This window comes from Myotis davidii, unplaced genomic scaffold, assembly GCF_000327345.1.
Source record: "Myotis davidii unplaced genomic scaffold, ASM32734v1 scaffold168, whole genome shotgun sequence".
Classification (NCBI taxonomy): Eukaryota; Metazoa; Chordata; class Mammalia; order Chiroptera; family Vespertilionidae; genus Myotis; species Myotis davidii.
In genome coordinates this window covers 11,976,099-11,983,510 of record NW_006383016.1, presented here as the reverse complement: position 1 = coordinate 11,983,510, position 7,412 = coordinate 11,976,099, and the positions used below count along the sequence as shown (strand labels likewise).

The 7,412-nt window shown below is 39.5% G+C and overlaps 1 long non-coding RNA gene across 1 annotated transcript in view; it reads left to right on the top strand.

Annotated features, from left to right (window-relative positions):
• Positions 1–4,733, top strand: part of LOC107181697 — a 17,926-nt gene extending 13,193 nt beyond the window's left edge. Inside the window, exons 3-4 of the long non-coding RNA XR_001512387.1 lie at positions 2,095–2,130; positions 4,096–4,733. This is a non-coding gene — a long non-coding RNA (uncharacterized LOC107181697). The remainder of the gene's footprint in view (positions 1–2,094; positions 2,131–4,095) is intronic.
• Positions 4,734–7,412: the final 2,679 nt, after the last annotated feature.

Below are 7,412 nucleotides of genomic sequence, written 5' to 3'. Positions count from 1 at the left end.
TTAAATCTTCCATACACTCAACAAAAATGGTCATGAGAGTAATAATACTTACCCCATAGAATTATTTAATCTATGTGAAGTGTCTAGATCTGTTAACAATATAATTTAACTCTTTTAAACGAATAGTTTAATCTCCCATTCTTGATGTTATTTCTCTGGGATTCCCAAGACAGAAAGCTGGGGATCATCTTCTATTTATTTTTCTCTCTTAAATCACTCCTAACGCACATTCAGTTGTTTAGCTAGGGTCTTGCCAATGGTAATCTCCCCGATCCATCTTATAGTTAGCCTGTCATTTCTGCTTCCATTTTTTCTTGATGGTTTTTAAAAAAATAATCTCTTACTTTATCTCTTACTCAATAAGTGTATATTGTAAGTACTTTAACTACTTATGGGTGCAAGGGTGGTATTTGTTTATTTTTTTATGTTTATAACCTAATGCATCTCAGTGCCTTACACACCATAGATACTAAATACACATGAGCGCGCGTGCAGCACACACACACACACACACACACACACACACACACTTTTTTAAATTGCGGTTTCAAAATTTTATTTGACAATCAGTGATTAATTTCCATCCATATTAACAGTTTGTAGGTGTTTTAAAGCGGTGACAGCTACGTAGGTAACCAATGTATGGGACTTGTTTGGTGAATCTTCATCCTCATTATGTTTTCCGGACAACCACACCTGGATGGGACATTCCTTATTCCTTTGGCCCAGACAGCTTTGTTGGGCCTGTTGTCAATGCACACATCTGGAGTTCCCATCTCCTTCAGGGCAAATTTCCAGATCTCTTTGAGTGCCCAAGGGGCACGCTCCTTGAAACCCACTCCATGGATGTGCTTGTGAATGTTGATGGTGTATTCTCTGCTCACTACCTCGTTGATGGCAGAATGGCCCTTCTTTTAGCTGCCCTTGTTTGTGGGAGCCTTTCTACCAAGCCCAGGTTGGAAAGGAACACACAAGCACACACACACACACACATGTGCACACACATGTGCGCACACACACACTTTTCCACACACACACACACACATGTGCACACACACGTGCGCACACACACACTTTAAAAAAAATTAACAAAATAGTTGAATTACACTCACTGTCACTGAAATTACTCTTCAAAATGTAAAATGGATCATGTTATTCTCTGCTTACAATCTTTTGGTGATTTTCCTTTTGTATTAATTGGGATTCTCAGAGAAATAGTGACACAAAATTAACATTGACATCATTGCTCAGGAAGTAATATCAAACTCTTGGCATTGAATTTAAGACCTTTCATGGTTTGGTCTGACTAGCTCTTCAACTGCATTGCCCACCATTCTAAACCACTCACAGTGCCACTCATGAGTCGTGTAACATTACCCTCCTGAGCTGTGACACCTGCTGCTTCCTCCACACCGAACTTCCTGTCACCTTGCTACATGCCTTTACTCTTCAAAACTTTTAAAAAGCATTTTTCCTTTTCTGAAGGCTTTCATTGTGTTTCTCATTCCGTCTCCCTAGAAGATTTGGGCCCTGCGAGCTTATGCCTCTTCTGTTCCATGTGCATATGGAACTGATAGCATGAGTGTAATGATTGTTTCGTGGTTTCTTCTAGGACTTTCCTGCAAGCAAAGTCTAGGACTTTCCTGTTTTAGTCATCTTTTTTGTTGTTAATCCTCTCCCGAGGATATTTTTTCCATTGCTTTTTTGAGAGAGTGGAAGGGACGGAGAGAGACGGAGAGAGAAACATTGATGTAAGAGAGACACATCGGTTGATTGCCTCCCACATGTGCCCCAACCAGGGCCAGGAATTGAGCTTGGGAGTGAGCCCGCAACTGACGTATGTGCCCTTGACCGGAGTTGAACCCAAGATACTTTAGTCCATGGGCTGACGCTCTAGCACCTGAGCTGAGCCGGCCAGGGCTGTTTGGGTCACCTTTTTATTTGCATCTCTATTAGAAAGACACGTTCTTAGCAGGTGCCTAGTTAATGTTGTTGAATTTCTTCATGGGGAAATGAATTAGTGTATTGATGATTTTTAAAAAATAGAACCCCCCCATTTTTCTTATTCTTATTATTCTGTTTTTCTCTTTTTAGAATCCAGATCACATTTTGAATTATTGATGTTACAAGGTACTGTCTATCTCAAATTTCAGAGAGTTTGAAATTCTCAGCAATAGCATTTCCAGAAGCTTCTATTATATCACAGACATCACCTCTGAGGGTTAACGTACTAGTATAGGCTGGTCTAGGGAAGAGAATGAAATCTCAAGGGAGTAAGAAAGAGCCTTAAGAAAGAAACAGGTCATGAATAATAAAATTGTCATTTTCAAAAGCTTTTTTGACCCATGTTCTAGCAGCGTGACTTTTAAGTTTTCAATGCACATATAAATAAAAACATGAATTTATGAAAGAACCACAGACTCAACTACCCATGATAATGATAAATAACCTCTGAGGAGCAGGAGGGTACAGATAAATTTTCTCAGTCTGGTAACATGGAAATCATTTACATATGCTATTCAATTATTTACTGAAAGATATATACTGAGAATTGAAACCATCAATTCAAATATATTTAAAATGTAACATAAATGGACCTGGTAAGATGAATAAATTGCTTAATCATTTCATGCTTCCTTCTTATAATTTTTGTGCTTTTTCAATTCTTATACTTTTTTATTTTTGGAATTTTAGCTAATGTATAATTGGTGCTGGCTTTCCATTTTCTCTAAAAAATGTGTAACTATAAAAATAATGTTTAAAGCCCCATTCTACTTAGATATTAAAAGCTTATGCTAGTTATTCAGAGTTTATACTTAGGTGAATGCTGAAAATATTTCTGTAGCTATTATAGCTCTCTAAAATGAAGATTCCCTCCATCCCTGGCATTATAGAATAGGCTGGAAAGGCATGATAACAATTTTTTTTCATTTATTTGCTTTTTGTGATAATTGAAACCAGGAACTGGGACATAATTCCTGCATTATATTCTGTGCTGCTGTGGCTCCTATTCAGACATTTCTCAGATATTCACACTGCAGATGAATTAATATTAAAAGGAAGAGGTGACCCCATTTCTTTTGCCAAGTTTCAGCTTCAGGAGGCATTAGAAAATCAAAGAGAATTTTCCTCCCCTGAGCTGTCTACTCCTAAGGTGATCCTTGGTAAATCAAGCTAAGCCCGTGTGCTTTCTTAGAGGGCGCTTTGTTGTTATGGGGAAAGCAGTCCCATTCCTCATACTCTGGAGGCTGGCACTGGCTTGAAAAGGGCAGCGTGTGTATTCTTTAACACAGAACTTCATGGCGCTTGGAGTCAGATGACCAGGTTCAAATTCAGGGCAAGTTATCTAACCATTCTAGAATTTCATTTCTTTAGCTTGAAAATCCAAATGTTTAATATTACCAATTCCTTGCATTGTTGTGAGCTTTGATAATCCATGTACCCTTGCACTAAGTATACAACAAATATTATCTATTTTTTAAAATATATTTTGATTGATTTTAGAGAGGAAGGGAAAGAACAGAGAAATAGAAACATCATTGTTGAGACAGAATCATTGATCAGCTTCCTCCTGCATGTCCGCACTGGGGATCAAGCCTACAACCCAGGCATGTGCCTTGACAGGGAATTGAATCGTGACCTCCTTTAGCCACACCAGCTGGGCGAGTCCTAGATTTTTAATGATTTTAATTTGTTTGAAGCTATCTTCTTTTAAAATTTAAATTTTATTTTTACAAATTGATCCCGTTTGGTTTTCTGTTTTGTTGTTTGTTTTTTTTTATTAACAAACATTTTTGGAGAAACGTCAGAGCCTGATTTTAACATTTGGCAATCTTGGCAGTTTTATGAGTTATGTTTTTTATTACAAAGATACAAATTTTGCTAGTTGGTCTGATATATATATCTTTTAGTTTATGTGTATAATGTCACTTTCCCATCCTCCCCCTCCCCCCGCCCCCCCGATCTCCACCAACTCCTCACATTTAACATTTTTGGCTAGGATATATAAGAAGTTAGAGGCTGGGGGTGGTTTTTCTTCAATATTTCTCTCTATTTCTAAAATTTGTCTTTTCTCTCAGTTATATTTTGCTCCAGGTTCACACGCATGCAGGGAACTGATGACGAGGCAGTGCCATTCGATGCCGTGCTTCAGGCTGGTGTGTTTATCAGCGGAGAGTCTGGCCGCCAGACCTAGATAAACACATGCTTATCAACAACCAACACCATATGGCAGGAAACAGCCTCTGACTTGGGCAGTGGCATCCAGGATCGGCCCTCCTGGTGTCTGCACGGGGCCCAGCTGCCAGAGTACAAATTAATTGCTTCTCTTCTTTTTGCTCCTCTGGAAGGTACTAGTATATATCCCAAAGCCTTTGTTCTGGCCATTATACTATTTTTACCAACCATTCTATGCCAGTGCTATCCCTTCTATGACAAGCAACTCCTAGTTGTTTAATCCATTAATCAACTAATTACCATAAATAATTTATTAAGGTACCAAATTAAATCAACTTGGATTTGCAGAGGGATAGCTCAAGAGAATTATTTACTTTCCAAAGTATACAAATGTAATACTTAACAAGTTTTTAGATATTTCTGATGTATTAAAAAATAATGCTCATTTAGACAACAACACACCAAATGATGATAATGAAGTTAACTTATAAAAGCAGTGGATCTTTGGTTCAGAGATATGTTTAGAGAGGCAACAAGAATTTGAAGTACTATTAAAATATGAGTCAAAGTCAATTGCTTGCTTCTTTTTCTTGGTCAGTCGAATTGTCAACGAACATTCTTGAGCTATTTTCTCATGAGAACTGTCCCTCCTTTGAAGGCCATGTGCTTTCAAATATTTTTCCTCCAGGTGTTTTGCCATCTTCCTGCAGGAGTCAAGGTTTTGATGTGTAAGGCTGATGTTTTCATACACTTTGGGAAGGTTGTTCTCTATTTCTTTTCTTTTTGTTTTAATATATTTTATTGATTTTTTACAGAGAGGAAGGGAGAGGGATAGAGAGTTAGAAACACTGATGAGAGAGAAACATCGACCAGCCGCCTCCTGCACACCGCCTACTGGGGATGTGCCCGCAACCAAGGTACGTGCCCTTGACCAAACCGAACCTGGGACCTTTCAGTCCGAAGGCACACACTTAATCCACTGAGCCAAACTGGTTTGGCAGGTTGTCCTCTATTTCTAAGTGGTAAATTCCCTTCTCCCTTGAAGTTGCATTTCATATTTCTGGATGTGGATCAGAATGTCTGTGGAGTCTTACCTGAAGACTTTGAACTTCACTGTGAAATTTTAAATCTTCACATTACTCTGGTTGGAGGTTTTAAAATTCAGGCTATAAATAATTTGTGCAAGTAGTTTTCTTCATGCAATTAAAAATATCCCTTGTTTTTCTCCTTTTGAGTTTAAGGTAACATTTAAGTTAATATAATCGATGAGTTTCCTCAAATCAACATCTGACCGGTAATATTGGTCTCCATTTTCTGCTTCACTCTTGTTTCTATTTCCTGTTGCGACAGTCATGTAATGTTTTATAAAGAGAGCAGGTAAGTTTATCAGCTTCAGTCCGGATGCAGTCATGGATTTTAATGGACTCTCTATCCTGTTTTCTCGTGTGTTGAAATGTTCAAGCATTTCTTTCTGTTCTTTCAGCTCTGCCACTCCTTTTTAATATGTCTTTATTGATTTTTTTAGAGGGAAAGGGAGAGGGAGAGTAAGATAGAAATATAGATGAGAGAGAAACATTGGTTGACTTCATCCTGCACACCTTCTATTGGGGATTGAGCCTGAAACCTGGGCATGTGCCCTGACCAGGAATCAAATTGGCAACCTCTTGATGCATGGGACAACGCTCAACCAACTGAGTCACACCAGCTGAGCCACACCAGCTGCCACTCTTTCATACCATTTAGCAATTTACTGTGTTAAACAGGTTTAGGCTTTCCTGAAGCTGAACATTTTCTTCAAAACCTTTAACTATTTCTCTCTGATGCTGTTCTATATTCTTCTAAGATCCTTTCAGGTTATTTTTACCTTCCATCACTTGGGACTAGAGAGGATTTTATGTCTCTTTGATGACTATTTTTGTCCTTTAAGATGAGGCACCTTAACTCCGTGAAGTAAAATTTTAGGAGACTTACTTTTCTGTTATTAGTTGAGAGATAACCTACTGTATCCGCCATGGGAGAGGTGGACCTGCTCACATCTCAATCTAAGTGCTGCCAAGCACAGTTTGTAACTTCAGAAGACTCACCGCCGCTGCAGGTGACTTGAGGGCAACAAAGGCTTCTGTAATGAGTCTCATTGTCTCACTGGTTTTATGATACTTTTCAACTCTAGTAGAAAATCTTTGCTGGCTTATTTTCCCTCAAAGGGAGGAGACAGAGGGAAGCTAGGTAGTCAGGAATTGGGACCATGGGGGGGAAGGAAATAAAACCGGGGCACCCAGCAAGCGGGAGTTACTAAGGCACCCCAACTGGGCAGGGAAAAGAGGGCATGGGTGAGAGACTTGACATGACCTTTAAAACATACCAACTTGGCTAAGACAGACAATGTGCAGATAACCAATCACAAGGCAGTAAGGCATATAAACCAATCCCAAGGATGTTGCTAAGGCAAAATTCTTTGAAAAGACCAATTAGGAGCTCGCAAGGCTGTCTCAACACCCTAAATTAAAAGGTGCACTCTTCTCCCCCACCCGCAGTGGCAGGGGAGCACATCCCAGCGCCAGTGTGGCTTATGGCCATATGGGACTCTATACATGGACTAATACACTTTAATTCGCATGGATGCTCTCAATAAACTTTGGTTCCAATAACCATTTTTGTCTGCAACCTCATTCTTCGATTTTGCACGATTATGAACTCTGACTCAACACCCCGCATTTTGGTTTCAAAAGTACACCAGAATTTTTACTATCCAAACAATCGAAGCAGTACACATCAGAATTTCCAAGGGAAATTGCAATAGATTTGAGCCTTGTGTCCATAATTCAGATCACAACATCATTGCATAGCTGCCACAGGATTAACTGAAAAACTTTTTTTGTGTGGCCATGAGGCAGCCTTCCCTGGCTCCAGTGGGCACTGCAGCTCTGCTTCTGGCCAGTGGCTACAACAGCCTTCTCAACTGCCAACGTCTGACAACCAGGATAGACTACTAGTGGGCTACGAGAGGGCTCCATGTTAAAAAAGGATTGCTTTTTAAATTTGCTCTGACACTGCACACGTAGGAAGAATTCTTATTTGTACAGAGCACTGGGGGAAAGGCCTGGCTGGCTAGTTACCTACTCTCTCCGGGAGCAGGGTTTCTGTGCCCTTCTCAGAAACGCTCCCTTTTCTCTCATATGCGGGCCCTCAGGAAATGACATAATAAAAGGTGTAAGCATTTGACATTCAATTCTCTA